Source organism: Canis aureus, chromosome 4 (assembly GCF_053574225.1).
Source record: "Canis aureus isolate CA01 chromosome 4, VMU_Caureus_v.1.0, whole genome shotgun sequence".
Classification (NCBI taxonomy): domain Eukaryota; kingdom Metazoa; phylum Chordata; class Mammalia; order Carnivora; family Canidae; genus Canis; species Canis aureus.
This window is the reverse complement of record NC_135614.1, coordinates 79147779-79165979: the sequence shown is the minus strand read 5'-3', so window position 1 is coordinate 79165979 and position 18201 is coordinate 79147779. Positions and strand designations below refer to the sequence as shown.

Genomic DNA, 18201 nt, shown 5'->3' with positions numbered 1-18201 from the left:
GTATCTAGTCCCACATCGGGCTCCTGCATGGAGCCTGCTTCTCCCTCTGCCCCCCTCTCTCTCTCTCTGTCTCTCTCTCTCTCTGTCTCATGAATAAATACATAACATCTTTAAAAAAGAAATAAAAACAAAATCATTACAGTCTTACCTTTTCCAGAATATCATGTAAATGGAAAAAATAGTTTCCACTGCTGTGCATGCTTGCCAGCAATCAATATCGCCAGGTTTTGGATTTTAGCTATTCTGATAGAGATGTACCTATGTGGTGTTATTGTTCCATTTCGTAAATCCCTAATGACAAATGATTCTGAGCTTGAGTTCAAGTGATTAGTTGCCCTCTGAGCATCTTCTTTGGTAAGTGTCTATTAAGATATTTTGCACATTTCAATTGTTTTGTTTTATCATTTAGTTTTAAGAGTTCTCTGTATGATTTACATACAAGTTCTGAACAGATTTTTTATTGAAGTAAAATTAACTTGCAATATTTGTTTTAGGTATACAATATAATGAATTAACAATTCCATATATTATTTCTACATATTATTAAGTACTCATCAAGATAAGTGAAATCTTAATCTCCTTTATCTATCTTACCTCCCCTCTGGCAGCCAACAAAGTGATGGCTACAGTTTGTTGTCTGTATTTAAGAGTCTGTTTATTTCCTATGTTTGTCTGTTATTTTTTTCTTAAATCCACATAAATGAATCATATTTGTCTTTCTTATTTTGCTTAGCATTATACTCTCTAGGTCCATCTAGACCTAGACCATGCTGTTACAAATGGCAAAATCTCATTTGTTTTTATGGCTGAGTAATATTCCTTTGTGAATACGTGTCTGTGTGTATGTGTGTGTACACATACACATCTTTATCCATTCATCTGTTGATGGACTTGCATTGGTTCCTTATTTTAGCTATTGTAAATAATGCGACAGTGAACATAGGGGTGCATATCTTTTTGAATTAGTGTTTTTATTGGGGGAGGGGTAAAAACCCAGCAGTAGAATTACTGGACCGTATGGAAATTCTATTTTTATTTATTTATTTTTTTTAGTAACTTCTGTACTATCTTCTATAGTGCATGCTCCAATTTGAATTACCAACAGTGCACCAGGGTTCCTTTTCTCCATATCCTTATGAACACGTTATTTATGTTTTTGATTCTAGTCATTCTGGAAGGTGTAGTTTTGATGCACATTTTCCTGATGATTAGTGATGTTGAGTGTCTTTTCATGTCTTATGTTGGCCATCTGTATGTACTCTGAAAAAATGCTTGATCAGGTTTTCTGCTCATTTTTAATAGGATCATTGGGAAGGTTTTTGTGTGTATATTTTGAGTTGTGTAAGTTCTTTATATGTTTTAGACATTATCCCCTTATTGGATGTATAATTTGCAAGTATCTTCTTCTAGTCAGCTACTCTTTTTGTTGATAATTTCCTTTGCTCTGCAAATGGTTATTTTGGTGTATTCTCAGTAATTATTTTTGCTTTTGTCTTCCTTGCCTGAGGGAATCCATCTGTAAAAATGTTGTTAAGCTGGCATCAGAGAATTTACTGCCTGTGTTTTTGTCTAGGAGTCTTATAATTTTAAGTCTCACATTCAGGTGTTTAAAACATTTTTAGTTTATTTTTGTGTATGGTATAAGAGTTTCCCAGCACTATTTGTTGAAGAGATTGTCTTTCCCCATTGTACATACTTGCTTTTGTCACAGATTAATTGACCATATAAATGTAGGTTTATTACTGGGCTTTCTATTCTGTTTCATTGAACTGTCTATTTTTGTACCAGTATAATACTGTTTTATTACAGCTTGAAGTATATCATGAAATCTGGAATTATGATACTTCCAGCTTTGTTCTCTTTTAAGATTGCTTTGGCTATTCTTCGTTTTTGTTTTTTTTTTTTCATACAAATTTCAGTATTATGTGTTCTAGCTTTGTGAAAAATGTAGTTGGGGAAGCCTGAGTGGCTCAGTCTGTTAAGTGTCTGACTGATTTCTATTCAGGTCATGATCCCTGGGTCTTGGGATTGAGACCTGCTTTGCGCTCCACGCTCAGCAGGGAGTCTACTTGAGGATTCTCTTTCCTTCTCCCCTGCCCACTCTCTCTTGCTCACTCTGTAAAATAAATTAACCTTTTAAAATATGTTGGCATTTTTGTAGAGATTGCATTAAATCTGGATTGCTTTGGGTAAAATGTATGTTAGCAATATTGTTTTTTTCAATTCACTATCATGGGATATCTTTCCATTTGTTTGTGTCATCTTCAATTTTTTTCTTAGCATTTTATAGTTTTTAGAGGACAGATTTTTCACCACCTTGGTTAAGTTTATTCCCAGGTATTTTATTACTTTTGATGTAATTTTAAATGGTATTCTTTTAATTTCTCTGCTACTTCATTTTTAGTCTATAAAAAAATGATAGAAATGCAACCAATTGAATACAAAAGAATTATCCTCTGACTTTACTAAATTCATTTAACATTTCTAATACATTTTTGTGTGTGTGCATGGAGTCTTTAGGGTTTTCTATATGTAGTATCATGTATTCTGCAAATAAAGTTTTATGTATTCCTTACCAATTTGGAATTTATTTATTTTTATTTATTTATTTATTTATGTCTGATTGTTGTGTCTGGCACTTCCAGTGTTATGTTGGTTGAATAAAAGTGATAATGTCTACACTTGTCTTTTTCCTGATTTTAGAGGAAAAGCTCTCATTCTTTTCACAACTATGATATTAGCAATGAGTTTTTCACATATGGCCTTTAGTATGTTGAGATGTTATTTCTAAACCTACCTTGTTGGAAGTTTTTATCATGAATGGATATTGTACTTTGTCAAATGCTTTATCTGCATCTTTCAAGATGATCATATGATCATCCTTGATCATCTATGTTTTTTATCCTTTCTCTTACTAATGAAATGCATCACACTGATCAGTTTGCAAATATGGAATACCCTTATATCCTTGGAATATCTTTATCATGCATGACCCATCATAGCTTGATTGCATCTGCACCAATTCTGTTTCTAAATAATGTCGCATTTACATTTACAAGTTCAAAATGGACATGTATTTTGTTTGTTGAAGTTTCTTGGTAAGTCACCCTATTCTGTTCAAAAGCATGGGAAACATGATTCCCTGATTTTAGAATAGCTGTTGGAAAACAGGATCCCTCACAGTTAAGATATAAGAAGCACATAAAGGAAGAAGAGGCAACATGGCCACAGAAGCAGAGCCTGGAAGTATATGGCCATAAGCCAAGATCCTGGAAGTGCAAGAAATGGAGTCTCCCCTCAAAGTCTCTCTCCCAAGGAAGCATGGCCTTGCTGAACCTTTCATTTCAGGTCAGTGAAATTGATTTTTAACCTCTAGCTTTCAAAACTGTAAGATAATATATTTCTATTGTTTTAAGTCTTAAGAGTTTATGATGATTTGTTACAGCAGCCCTAAGAAATTAATAAAGCTATTTTTTCCATTCCTAACATCATAAAGAACCTTTCTTGACTCTTCATTGTGAGAATCTAGTGGTATTTCTGGAAATAAAACCCATGAAATTTTGGGGTTCCCTCAAACTGTAGCACCCAGAAATTTCTCATTCATTCTGGACTCTGCGGACTAACCAAATCGATATTATCATTAAAGATGCCTTACCATTTTCTGGCTCCTGTAGTTTTTTTCTCTGCTTAAGCAGATCCTTTGAGTTCACCTGCTTTTCTTGACTTTGGGATGGTGATTTGCCCTACAGACTAGATTCCAGATCGAGCCACAGAAGATACATTAATTTCTAGGTTTTTCAGGATTTTCCTGTTGTGTGTCTTAGAGGGATGACTTCAGTGTTTTTCATGTGTTAGAGCTGAAACCAGAACCTTTGTTAGGTATATCTTTTAAATTGTAAGCAAAATAACTTTTAAGTTCTACAGTGAAAAAATTCACTGTAGATTGTCTAAATTCATTTCAAAAGCAAAAGAAATGAAGATAAAGGATTGCATTTTGTGAAAATCATTAAGTCATGTTTTCCAATTAGATACAGTGTTTAATTTGGACTTATTTATGAAATATCTGTTCAGTAAATTACCTCCCTTTTTCCATTTCATACAGTTACCTATTGTTTGATTTTAAAGCTCTAATAGAGTTTTAGATTTCTCCTAGAATTGTTTTTGTGTGTTGATATTATTCAGATATCATTAGCAGATACTGTATAATTAAAATGTGGGTTTGCTCTCCATAAGTGCTTTATGTATAAATGCATTGTATGATGTTCTTCTATAAACTGAAGAAAATGAGCATTTAAATATTTGCAAGTTTTATTTCTGGAAAGAATATACAATGGTTAAAAATAATTAAGAAAATAATGGAGTGAATCTATCTTTAATGAGCTCTCTTTTATTGTGTATATTTATCTTTCACAATCATAATTAATACTGAGATGCAATTTGTTAGCAAAATACTGAACACATTTCATTTGCAGAAGAATCTCCTTTAATAGTATTAGTCAAAATGTATTATAAATAATTTGCATTTAGTACAAACATTTTCTATTTTAATGATCAAGTTAGTTTTCATATTTCATTTTTAATATGCATTTCACTTTATATCATTGCCAACATTGTCCTTGTCACAAGTAAGGGTACCAATGGACAAAAGTTATTCTACTTTCACTGTTGAAGAAGATTTTTTTTTCATCAAAACTATAAAATGTTTTATATGAATAGTTATTTTCAACAGAACAGTGCGATATTTTGATTAGGTAATATTCTAACAGGTACATTCATATGACAGAGCTCTGCAATTTTTACATGTACAGATTGTTGTATAGTAATTGTACCACAATTAAATAGTTAAAAACATGATAGGAGAAAACTAGGGTAGTAGATACACTTGTTGGCAGAGAATCTTCATATATCGTATTTGGTGTTGTGAATAACAATGCAAAGGGCACAAAGGACACACTGCAGAGAGGCGCATAGCTTGGCTTGGTGGCTGTTTGGAAAGGCTTACAGAGGATTTCAATGTGAGATGAAGCAGAGGGATAAATAGTGTATTAGGTTCCTAGAGCTGCAATAATACTTAACCACAAACTGGGTGGCTTCAAGTAGAAGTTTGATCTCTTATACTTTGGAAGGCAAGAAGGCTGAAATGAAAGTGTCAGCCCTGTCACACTCTCCCTGTAGTTTTCAGGAGAGAATTCTTTTTTGCCTTTTCTTAGCTTTGGCAATTTGCTAATAATCCTTGGCTCATAGCTACATCATAACAATTTCTGCCTCTATCTTTACACAGCCATCTTTAACTCCTTTGTAAGATCAAAGACAAAGAAAAACACAGAGAAGAGTTGGACTTAGGGTTCTCTTATCAAGCATGACCCCATCATAATCTATTTCTATTCTGTTCAAAAGCATGGAAAATACGTGATTTCCTGAATTTTGGTAAACAGTCACTCATAGTTAAGACATCTTGGGGAATCCTAAGGCATGGCAGGTTCCACCTGTCTATAGACCATGCTCTTATGTCTTTTGGGAAAATGGGTGAACTTTTGTAATTGCAGTGGCCACTTTGAGACACCTTTAACTTATGAGGGTGACCCTCAAGGTGGTCTTATCTAAGAGAGGATCTCAAACCTCTCAAAGACAAAGGAATGGATACCTCAGTATTCAGAAAGTTCTAAAAGATACAATGACTACAAAAATAGCTCTAAAAATAATTATGGTATGGAAATAGAAAACTTTTAGAAAGCAGAGGCACCTGGGTGGCTCAGTTGGTTAAGCATCTGACTCGACTTTTGGTTTCTGCTCAGGAGGTGATGAGATTGAGCTCAGCATTGGGCTCCATGCTCAGCCATGGTCTCTGCTTGAGTTTCTCTCTCCCGCTGCCCTCACTTGCTCTCTCTCTCTAAAGTAAATCTTTAAAAAAATAAATAACAATAAATAAACTTCTCCAAAAACAAAGTTGGCCCTCTAAGCAAGTAACCTTAATATAGCCTATATACACACAATTTGATCCAACTATTCTTTTGAGTTTTGTACCTGTCATATACACACACATAAACGCACAGAAATATGTAGAGTTCTATGTAGTTGGGTTATGGAAAAAATAAATGCTTACATATTTGTAAAACTTTAAGAAATACAGAAATTAACCCAAAGGTTTTTCAGGTTCACATGACCTTGAGTAATCTATAATAAATAAAAGCTAGTTTGTCTGTTGATTTAATAAAAAACAGGCTTGTCTTCAGAAATGTCAATATTAAATGTAATTCCAAACATATAACTTATTCTACTTTGGTTTACTAATCAAATAGGCCCAATATCTATGTCAAAAATTTATCATCAAGAAAAATGAGATTAGTTATTTAATGTGCAATCCAAGCATATTGGGTAACAACAAATATTTTAAATAAATGTAAATAAGCCCAAAGTTTCTACTCAGTTATACTAAATAATAGCTAGATTATTTCCAAATAATATAAACAAATTTATCAACTTGGCTTTTTAATTTTTACAGAAAGACAGAAGATAGTAATATGTTTTTCACCACATTAAAAAAATTATACTATAAAAAAATGTCTTTATCATTACATATTAACTTTCCAGTAATCAGATGATTGCTTCTTAGTTTTCAGTAGGAATTATGGATTATAAGGGCTAAGAATTCAAATTAATATGTGTAAGTAAAACTAATAGAAATAAAGAATAAAAGAAACCAATTGTGCATAAAAAGTTAAAAAATAGTGTTTTTTGGATAAGCAATGATTTAAAGGACATGGATTTTTGTTTTGTTAAAGGGAAATAAGGTAATTTTGTCTGAAAATATTCCAGGATAAGAAAGTTGCAGAAGGTTGGTGGAAAATAGATCCTGAGAAAGAAACTTTATGTGGTCAAGCTAAAATAGAAATGGCTTTAAAAAATTAAAAAAAATAAAATAAAATAAATAAATAAATAAATAAATAAATGATTTAAGTTAGAGAGTTTTAATATCAAATGTACACTGTTATAGAATTCAAATTCAGTTTTCTCTCTGTTAAAAGGACAAAGTATTTTTAAAAATTATTACTCTGATCTCAATAAGAAATTATGAACACAATTTCTTTACCTTTAATGTAATCTACCTAGAAAACAAGGCTCCTGTTTCTGATGAAACCATTTCAGACTTTGATTACTTAGGAAAATAGCTAAGGCTTTTTACAACTATATAACTTTCTGTATTTACCTTTGAAATCTGTTGTCACTTTGAATGGATACCTATTGTTTCATAGTGACCCTATTTCTTGAAATATCTTAAATATTTTGACATTTTAAACTTCTCAATATCAAATTCTGAATTAATGGAAAGAGAAATGTTATTTGATACATAAAGTAATTTTTAACTTTCTTAGACCACATTTTTATGGCCTATGTATGTCATTAAAATAAGTGATTCAGAAATTATATGAAATTTCTAAAAATCTGATATTCTGAAATGTTATCAGTCATAATTTGTTATTGTTTTAAAATGTATGTCACTGAGATAACAAATTTCCTTGTAAATTATAATGAACTCATCAAATTTTTGGTTATGGCCATTTTTAAGTCCTTTGTCACTCACAGTTACTGTTTTACTCTGAGGCTCTTGGAAAAGACCCTGACTACTACTCTAAAATGTAGGTTTCTGGTAACTTTAATAAGACAGAACTGAGTAAAAGTTTCTAAAATTCTAATGAAAAATTGATTCATAGGGGATCCCTGGGTGGCGCAGTGGTTTGGCGCCTGCCTTTGGCACAGGGCACGATCCTGGAGACCCGGGATCGAATCCCACGTCGGGCTCCTGGTGCATGGAGCCTGCTTCTCCCTCTGCCTGTGTCTCTGCCTCTCTCTCTTTCTCTGTGATGACTATCATAAATAAATAAAGAAAAAAAATATTTAAAAAAATTGATTCATAAAGCTGCTAATCCAAGTTGAAGCAAAATAAGAGCTATAATTCTTATGACTTCACTTAAAACGTTGCTGTTTTAATGTGTGCTTTCCAGATTTACAAGGCCCCCTTTTCTATCTTTTAAGCAAACTATAGCTTACTGTAATTTGGTAAAGTAGATTTTTGCAACAAGCAGATACGTTTATCTTTTTCTCACTACCTGATCTCTGCAGAATGCAGAAACTTATTAAATATTCTTATTTTTCATGACAATATATCTATTTGCATAAGTTGAATAAAAGTCTGTTTCTGTGTCAGGATACAGTTAGACAAATCCTTAGCTTGGCTTCCTATTCTTGAGATGGTTTTAAGAGTCCAATCTGAGATTCCTTATGAAAAGTTTCATCAAATTAGGTTTAAAAACACCTATATCTGGTCAATCACATTTCTTGCTGCACTTTTGTAAATAATCAAACCAAGTGTTTTGAAACTAGACTTCTTCGCAAATAAGTTAGTCTTATTATCTTACTATGATTATCTATGATAAATATTAGATTATGTTTCAATAATATACCCTGGTAGATATCAGATTTTAGTTCTGTAATGACTGTATTTGAGGTTTTGTTACCTACTTGTAAATTTCAGAGAATTCACCACAATAAATTGTATGTGGACAACTTTATGCCTATTGCTGTATGAGCAACTCAAGGAAGTTCAACAGAGGACCTGCTGAAATCATCAAACATTGTTAAACTAGAAAAACCCATTAGAATAAAACTGCCATCCTCATATTACCATCTCAAGATGTTTTGAAACCACTCTAGAGTGGGTGTTCTCCAAATTCAAATGTATAATTTTCTTAAACTACAATTTATATGAAAATTTTTAAAAAACTAACTCTACCTACCCAATTATTCCCATCATATAAAGGTCTAATTTAGGTAGAAGCTCTGCTGCAATATTGTCTCTTGATTTACAACAGGATAAATCTGAGAATGTTTTAAGTAATCATGAGAATGTGTCTGCTAATACATCATGCTATACTCATGAAAATAACTCAAAAAATTAAAACCCAAGTATACATTATTCAAAAAATTGATTTAGAAAATTAAAATCTGAATATAAATGGTTAAATCTTGGCTCCAGGAATTCACTCCAAGAAATTTTTAATCATTGGCTATTATTCCATTTATTCACCATATTGACCTATATAACACATTATATACTCCCAGGGATTTTAACACCTATCAGCACGTATTCACATACCAAGTGGTATCTATCACGATCAGACAACTAGATGAAACCTAATCATGTTAGAGTTCCTGACACTGTATAGGAAGACACTGAACTCATCTTCTCCCATAGACATGCGAAATCTACACCTACATATAAAGCAATCATCTGGAAGGAAAACTGAAGGCTGATTGAAGTAATTTGCACAACAAATGATAGAAGGAAAACATGGAGAAAGGTAAGAAAAACATGGTAATGAAGAGAACCACACCCTCCTTGACAATCTGTAGGAAGGAGGAATATCACTGAGGAGCCCATGTGCAGACTCACCCACCTGGGTCACAGAGAAAAAACGAAAAACCTCATTTAAAAGGCAACAGGATTATAGGTGAAGGAAATTCACTTACTAGTCCTAAAGAGCCCAACAAGTAAGAATTTCTGATATTTTTCTCTGAGATTGAGGTACCTTTGAATACTATATTTTATGTTCCTTTAGCTTAATAACATGGGTGGAAATAGGGTCCAGGTGGGATCCCTGGGTGGCGCAGCGGTTTGGCGCCTGCCTTTGGCCCAGGGCGCGATCCGGGAGACCCTGGATCGAATCCCACGTCGGGCTCCCGGTGCATGGAGCCTGCTTTTCCCTCTGCCTGTGTCTCTGCCTCTCTCTCTCTCTCTCTCTCTCTCTCGCTATCATAAAAAAAAAAAAAAAAAAAAAAAAAGTTTAGAAATAGGGTCCAGGAACTCTAGCCAACCTGCTAACATTGACCCTGTGTACCCTGGGCTCCTGATCCATGCCACCTCCTGGTATCCCACCAAGGGGTCCCCAATGTGTCATACCCCTGGGCCTCCCTGGCTTGTACCCACACCACCTGGCCTGCCAAAAAAATATTTAAATAATTGTACACTGTTATCAAATGTGATTTCTTCCAGGGATGCAAGTGCACCCATAAGTGAATCAACGTTGTGTATTATATTAACAAAATAAAGGATAAAAATCATATAATCATCTCAATAGATGCAGAAAAGGCATTTGATGGAGTTCAACATCCATTTACGATAAGAACTCTCATAAAAGTGGGTATATAAGAAACATAACATAAAGCCATATACTGCAAACCCATAGCTAACAACATGCTCAATGATGAAAAGCTTAAACTTTTTAAAATTAAAAATAAAATGCCCAGTCTTGCCATTTATGTTCATGAAGTACTGGAAGTCCCATCCAAATCAATTAGGCAAAAAATAAATAAAATCATAGAAGATATCCAGATTGGAAAGGAAGAAATAAAATTATTTGTAGGTGACAGGATACTATATATAAAAACCCTGAATTATATATATAAAAATCACAACAACAAAAACCCAACTATTAGAACAATTAAATGAATTCAATAAATTTGTAGGAGACAAAATTAACATATAGAAGTTGGTTGTGTTCTTTTACACATATAATTAGCTACCAGAAGGAGAAATTAATGGTTCCATGTAAAACTGCATCAAAAAGAAGAAAATACCTAGGAATAAACTTAACCAAAGAGGTTGATGATACAAATGAATGTAAAAATAGTCTGGCTCATGGATTGGAAGAATCAATATTGTTTAAATATGTATACTACCCAAAGCAACCTCTGTACTTAATTCATTCTATTCCCTGTCAAAAATACCAATGACCATTTTTATAAAACTATCATAAAGAGACCTAAAATAGAACTACAAAACACATTGAATAGCCATAGTTATCTTGACAGAGAAGAACAAAAGACTCCCTGGCTTCAAACTATATTACAATGCTGTGGTAATCAAAACTGTATAGTACTCTCATGGAAACAGACACATAGGTCAATGAAATAGAAAGCCCAGAAGTAAAACCATGTATATATGATAAATTAATCTATAACAAATGAGGCATGAATATATAATGGGAAAATGACAGTTTTTTTTAACAGTTTTCAATAAATAATGCTGGGAAAACTGGACAGTTCATGCAAAAATATGGACAAGAACTTTTACGTAAGACCTGTCACCATAAAACTACTAGAAGAAAATAGGCAGTAAGCTCTTGGATATTAGCAAAATTTGGATTTGTCACTTCAGAAAAGGGCAACAAAAGCTAAAATAAACAAAAGAGATTACATCAAACTAAAAAACTTTTTCACAATAATATTGGAAATAATCAACAGAGTGAAAAGGCAACTTACTGAATGGAAGAAGATGTATGCAAAACATACATCCAATAAGGGGTTAATGTCCAAAATATATAAAGAATTTACACAACTTAATACCAAAATAACCCAAATAAAAAATGAGCAGAGGACTTGAATACACATTTCCAAAGAAGACAGATAGCCAACAGACACATAAAAAGATGTTTAACATCACTACTCATCATCAGGGAACTGCAAAATCAAAACCACAGTGAGAAAAAAAACAAAAAAACAAAAAAAAAAACACAGTGAGATATGACCTCACACCTGTCAAAAATGGCTATTATCAAAAAGACAAAAAAAATGATTTTGATGAGAATGGGAAAAAAAGAGGACACTTGTTCACTGTAAACGTAAATTGGTATTGCCACTATGGAAAAAAATTTCAGGTTACTGAAAAATTAAAACTAACATATTATCTAGTAATTCAATTCCTAGGTATTTATCTGAAGAAAATGAAAACACCAAATTGAAGAGAGATTTGCACCCCTAAGTTCATTGCAGTGGTTTTTATGATAGTCGAAGTATGTAAGCAATATAAGTGTTCATGATAGGTGAATCGATCAAGAAATTGTGTGTGTGTGTGTGTGTGTGTCTACTGGAATATTACTCAGCTTTAAAAGCAATGAAATCTTATCTATTGCAACAATATGGATGAACCTAGAGGTATTATAATAAGTCATACAGAAAAAGACAAATACCATATGATTTCACTTATAGGTCGTACCTAAAATAACAAAACAAATTAACAAACTCATAGACACAAACAACAAACTGTTGTTTACAAGGTGTGGGGTGTTAAGGGGAGGGCAAAATAGGTAAAGGGGAGTAAGTGGTACACACTTTCAGTCATAAATAAGTCATGGAGAGGTACCACATAGGCAATATAGTCAATAATATTTTAATAACATATATGGTGATAGATGTTAATGACACTTATTTTGAGGATCCTCTTATAATGTATAATTATAATTATACATTATAAATTATAATTACCTTAAGTTAAATTACCTCGATGTACAACTTAAATTAATAGGATATTATATATCACTTATAGTTCATTTAAAAACTTATAAAAATACTTAAGACTTCCAAATAGTTATGAAAAGCATGAAGATCTAATGTGATGGACACTTCCTGTACATGCCCAGATCCTTTAGATTCTTTTTACCTGTGGGGTCACACCCAGCTCTTGTATGCATTTTCTTCTTACTTTTTCTTAAGATTTTATTTATTTATTCATGAGAGACACACAGAGAGAGGCAGAGACACAGGCAGAGGGAGAAGCAGACTCCAAGCAGGGAGCCCGATGTGGGACTCGGTACCAGGACCCCGGGGATCACGTTCTGAGCCAAAGGCAGACACTCAACCGCTGAGCCACCCAGGCGTCCCTGTATGCGTTTTCTTCAATTCATGTGCCTAATATGGTCTTTGGATGACTGCTCTTGGCTTGGAACCACTTTACCTCTATATGCAATGATCCTGTAGCTCCTGGTAGGCTTCCAACCCTCAAAGGTAACCCTTAGTCAATGAAGAACTATAAGAGCCTGGCTTATTTTCTTAAATTTTGGAACTAACTCTGAAGTACAATTCATAGCCTAAGGCACCCCTGCAGGGTTAGGCTAGAGCCCATACTTCACATGAAATCATCTACTTAGTTTCCTCCTTTTCCCCACCCTGCTTCTTCTGCCATTGCCCAGCTTCTTCTGGAAACATATCATTTATAAATTACTTGCACATGTGTTGTCATCTCAGGGTCTGCTTCTAAAGGACCTCATCTAAGACCCTTTATTAACTCTACAAGATTTCAGAAGAATTTTGGTAGAGAGAAAATGGAAATACAGTAATGGGAAATGATCAGAATATACTTAGAGAAGAAAACTCAAAGTTACAATTTGAATTATATTAAGTACTATTTCAATAAAATAAAGAAAAATTGAGTCCACCAGATCAAACCCCTAGTCCCATAAATACTGAACAACTAAAAGACACTTTATTTAGCAATCAGAGACTGACAGAGTATGGACATGCACCAATGACCCAGAGCAATATTTTATCTAATATACTATATGAAAGTGTATTGAGTACAACACGCATAGCAGGTATACTTCTGCCCTATTTTGCAAATAACTGGAGCTATTACTTCTCATTCAATTATTAGGCAAAAGAACAACAGTATTAGACAAGTTATATCTGAGAAAGTTAAACTCAAAAAACTAGGGATAGAAGGAAACTTCTATCTCTTAATGATGGGCTGTTTTTCCTCTAAGACTGGAAAAAAATCAAGAGTCAACAATTTCCACCTCATTCTACCCAATGCCATAGAGTAATAAAAATAAGTATAAAATTATCTGTGCTATTAAAAGCAAAGCTTTCTTTACTGTCAAAAGACATGATCATATTTGCAGGAAATCAAAGAATACACATACACAAAAGTTTAGAAGCTAAAACTAAGATTTCTAGGAAAAAAACTTTTAACTTTGGATTAGGAAAAAATATCTCAGATATGATACCAATAGAATAAATCAGAAGGTTTTTTTTTTTTTTTAAGATAAACTGGAATTTATTTTTAAAAAGAAACCAAAATAAAGTGAAGATGGTAGAGTAAGAGGATCTTGGGCTTACCTTCCTCAGAGAGGGAACAAATAGATGTGATACAGCTCACTCTTAAAATGACTTGCACACTGCAGACCAGACATTCCATAACTGAAGATGTAAAGAGAACGCCACATTGAGAAGAGTAAGAGGGGCAGGGACATAGTCAAGAATCAAACCTCTGGTGAGGGACCCAGGAATATCACAGGCACCAAGGCCTCTCCGAGGAGGGGATCAAACCCCACAATGGGTGTGCCCAGCCTGAGTCTTGCACCAGAAAGACAAGCGCTTGTAACATCTGGCTGCGAAATCAGCAAAGCTTAATTCCAGGAGAACTAAAAGTCTATAGGAAACCACTATTCTGCTATTAGAGAGCCAGCCAACTATATCACTCAGTAGGAAATAGCGTAGAAAAAGCAATTTGAAAAGTGTCTGGGTTATACTTGAAGGAGATTTATTAACTCATTTTAGGACATATGCTAGAAGAACAGGAATCTGAAGGATCGTCCTCTAGAAACAAAAGTAGTGTAGGGCACCACTTTTCTTACTCTCTTTTAGCCTTGCTGGCTTGATGCTAACGGGAGCCAGTTCTGACAGTCTCCAAGCACGCTAGCACCGCTTGTCCTGCCCTGTCATTCTCCTGCAAACCAGGCCCATCCAACCCACCTGCCCCAGCAGGTACTCCTTCAAAGTGGCTCACACTGCAACACCTGGTAGGCGGTCTTGGTCAGGACTGGAATACCCACAAAGTAACTATTGCCTCACCTCAACCAGCAATCAGGTTAGGACTGTTGATCTTCCAAAAGGCTCCTGTCCTGTGAACCCCGCATCAGCACACCTGCAGCAATTTCAATCAGACCTCTCAGTCAGTTTTGCAAGGGACTGGCCTCACTTGCCAGCACATCTATAGCAGCCACAACCCAGCCTCTCAGCTGGTTGAGCTGGGAGTCAGCCCTGCCCAACAGTGGACCTGCAGGAGTCACGGAGAGTTATAAACAGCAGGGCTGAGGGCTCTTGCCATCCACTAGCATGTTCTCAGCGGTTGCAACCTGGTCACAAAAAAAGGTTATATAGGTACTGCTTCCAGTAACTAGGGGGTGTTGCACTACTGGACCCCATACAATGCCTTTGACAGAAGGCCACCATACTCAAGACAAAGAGATGTAGCTGATCTATGTAATACATATAAGCAGAATCAGACAGACTGAAGAGATAGGAAAATATGTTCTAAATGAAATAAGACAAAACCTCAGAAAAAGAACTAAGCAAAATGGAAATGATCAGTATATCTGATAAAGAGTTCAAAATAATGGCCATACAAAATACTCACTGGAATTAAGAGTAGATAAACTCAGTGAAATCTTCAACAAAGAGATAGAAAATATTTTTTAAAAGAACCAATCAGAGCTGAAAAAATACAACAAATGATATATACATATGCAGACTGGGTCAGTGATCTGAAAGGATGATGGAAGTATGCAATCTGAACAGAATTATAAAAAGGATAGGTTAAGGAGTCTCTGACAATATAAAAATTAATAATATTAATATAGGGCTCCCAGAAGGAAAAGAGCAAGATAGAGGGGGCATAAAACTTACTTGAAAAAATAACAGCTGAAAACTTCCCCAACCTGGGGAAGGAAATAGACATCAGGTCTCTGGAAGCAAAGAAAGCCCCAAACAAAATGAACCCAAGGAGGTCAACACAGGACACATAGTAATTAAAACATCAAAAGTTAAAGAGAGAATCTCAAAAGCAACAATAGAAAAGCAAATAGGAAAACACCATAAGGCTACTGGCTGAGTTTTTAGCAGAAATTTTGTAGACCAGAAGAGACTAGTGTGACATGTTCAAAGTAACAAAAGGATAAAAATCCTAACAACCAAGAATACTCTACCCCACATGGTTGTCATTCAGAATTGAAAGAGATTTAGAGGTACAAAGTTCCAGCTATAAATAAGTCACAGGGGTGAAAAACAGCATAAGGAATATAGTCAATAGTGTAATCACTTCATATAATCACAGATGGTAGCTACACTTATTGTGATATTTCAGAATCTTTATAATTATTGAATCACAGTGTTTTATGTTGAACATCTGAAACTAATATAGTATGTCAAACATACTTCAACTAAAAATAAAAATTAAAAGTAGAAAGAAAACAGCACCACAGCTTTGAACCTCTAGACAAACATGTTCATAAGAATATGAATAGGCAAGCCATAGATTGGAAGAAAATATTTTCAGATTATATATCTGATAAGACATTTGTACCCAGAATGTATTACTTACAACTCAATAGTAAGAAACTCAATTAAAAATATACAAAATGCCAAACGTTACCCTAAGACATATAAATGCCTAATAAAGGCAAGACAAGGTGAATAATCTCATAAATTAGGAAAATGTAGATTAAGCCCACAATTTGTGGACTGTAAACCCAATACTATGGCTACAATGAAAGACTCAGACAATGGGACGCCTGGGTGGCTTAGCGATTGAGCCAATCGTCTGTCTTCATCTCAGGGCATGATCCCAGGATCCCAGGATTGAGTCCTGCCTGCATCCAGCTCCTTGCAGGAAGCCTGCTTCTCCCTCTGCCTGTGTCTCTGCCTCTCTCTCTGTGTCTCTCATGAATAAATAAATAAAATCTTTTTTAAAAAAAAGTTAAAAAAAAAAACCCTCATACAATACTAAGTGTTGGTGAGTATGTGGAAAACTAGATTTCTCAGGCATTGCCGGTAGGGATGTAAGAGGCTACAGATACTTTGGTAATCAGTCTGACAATCTATTTAAAGTTTATATTTACTGTATATTTCACTAATCACAGTCTTAGTAATCTACCCATGAGAAATAAACATGTCTAAAGACACTTAGATTTCATAGCAGAATTATTCATAATAGCCCAAATTGGAAACAAACCAAATGCCTATCAGCTTGTCAGTGCATAAGTGTTATATCCATATAATCCAATTCTGTTCTGCATTAAAAATACTGATGCGTGCTACAACATGGATAAATATCAAAATAACTTTGCTAAATAAACTAAGTCAGTTGCAAAAATAATATTTATTCTATGACACCATTTACCTGAACTTTTCAGTGTTTAACAGGGCAAATTGAAAAATACAGAAAGGAGACTACTGGTTGCCTGGGGCTGGGTGGTAGGGGGAGAAATGTGAATTATCTGCACAGGCTCCATGGAAGCATGAGGAGTGATGGAAAAGTTTTAAAATTGAATTGTTGTGATAACTGATGAAGGAACAACTCTAGGCATTATACGCATTTAATAAAATCATTGAATTATTAAAATTATATGTGATGCAATATGAAGAGGACAAATCAAACTAGGCCTTGCAAACAAACCTCTCTACAATATCAAAGCACAGTCTGCATAGCTGGTGAACCATCTACATAAGGTAAACACAAAAGCAGGCGTAGAGTGAAAAGGTTCTAAGCCATCTCACAACAGACCATCAAAACCTTGAGCAAATGACTACTGTAGTTAGTGAGGGCAGTGCCCAATGCTGCTGGGACTCCTTAAAAACCTTGTACATAGGCTATGTTGGGTTATTAACTGAGGAGATGAGAGAGAATAGGAATTAGGTTATTTATAATAATTTATGTTATTTTTAATAACTCTGTTGCAGCCTAGATAAAAACCAGTAACAAAATATAATATATTCACATTTTATAGATGAGGAACTTGACTAAGAAAAATGAAGTAAGTAAAAAAAAAAAAAAAAAAAAGAAAAATGAAGTAGTTTGCCCAAGGGCTATATACCTATTAGGTGACACAGAAGACTTCTGGATGCTGCAATGTTCAGTTTCTTGATCTAGGTGCTGTGCACGTGAGTGTATTAAATGAATATGCCTCAATCTTTGTAATTATGGTATGTTAACTTCAATGTATATTTCAATAAAAATAGTGGGTTATGAAAAATAAAGCCTAAGGCATTTTAAATTCCTTGTGTTGTAGGGAAATATAAAACAGATATTGAAATTACTAGAAAAAAAGAAAAAGTGGGAATTATAAATGACCTATTTACAAAGTTAAATACCTCCGTATGTAAATGATAAACAAATCCATAAGTAAATGGACACATAGAGGCAAAGATTGATAAATGTGGAGATAAAAAGATACACATACACTAGGTCTTGAGTTAGATACACGTGGACTTTAACTAAAAACAATGAATAATTTCTATACAATCTCCATTTAATGTACTCATTAATCTTTATTATTCTCTTCCTCTTCCTTTGGGTTTAGTTTGCACTTA

General features: G+C 34.1%; 1 long non-coding RNA gene across 4 annotated transcripts in view; it reads left to right on the top strand.

The window, feature by feature from the left end:
- LOC144313053 (uncharacterized) overlaps positions 1-17833 on the top strand; it is a 90803-nt gene extending 72970 nt beyond the window's left edge. For all 4 annotated transcript variants that reach the window (XR_013378748.1, XR_013378747.1, XR_013378745.1 and 1 more), the window contains 4 exons: positions 3158-3348; positions 9254-9359; positions 17619-17649; positions 17686-17833. This is a non-coding gene — a long non-coding RNA (uncharacterized LOC144313053). The remainder of the gene's footprint in view (positions 1-3157; positions 3349-9253; positions 9360-17618; positions 17650-17685) is intronic.
- Positions 17834-18201: the final 368 nt, after the last annotated feature.